This window comes from Acyrthosiphon pisum, chromosome X, assembly GCF_005508785.2.
Source record: "Acyrthosiphon pisum isolate AL4f chromosome X, pea_aphid_22Mar2018_4r6ur, whole genome shotgun sequence".
In the NCBI taxonomy this organism is placed as follows: Eukaryota; Metazoa; Arthropoda; class Insecta; order Hemiptera; family Aphididae; genus Acyrthosiphon; species Acyrthosiphon pisum.
The window spans coordinates 45,915,848-45,916,565 of NC_042493.1; positions in this window are offsets into that span (position 1 = coordinate 45,915,848).

Genomic DNA, 718 nt, shown 5'->3' on the forward strand with positions numbered 1-718 from the left:
TCAGGAAATACAGTCGAACAGCATCTGGTTTTAAATGTTTTTGTACGTACCAGGTCTATCTAAAATGTCACTAGATAAAAAATGTTCACTACAAATTTTGGAATATTGTGAAGGAGTAAATTGTTTTCTTTTCATTGCCTGTAACCACTGTTTTAATAGCTCAGGATTGCCCAAAGGAAACCTGTAAAAGAAATATTTAATAATTAACAAAAAATATTAAATAATTAAAAAATAACAAAATCACACAATTTTTCCATTAATCACTGCTTATTTATTAGTACAATTATTAATATAATATATCATTACTAACTCACCCAAAAAATGACAACCTAGCTACACAGGCAACTGGCATGATTGAAATCGAAACTAAATTATTTTGTTTTCACTTTTCACTAGTACACAAAGATTTTAAATTATTTATTACTTAAATTTAAAGTCAGTCTCTGACAGTAGGTACATCATTAGTAATGATTCATTACACAATATTGACATATTGACATTTTTGCAAATGGCGGCATTATCAGTTGGCCGGTATGTTGTGGCTTCAATGATAACGGCGAGTTAGTTATCTAAGTTATTTAAAATCTCTGATTTTATCTGATAATTTTGCCACTCCCAAAACATTGATTAAATATACATAGATAGCCCACGCAACGTTAAAAACTGTTAATGAGAAATCGAGGTATTGGGAGCCTAAATATAATAGTACAGGAGCCTG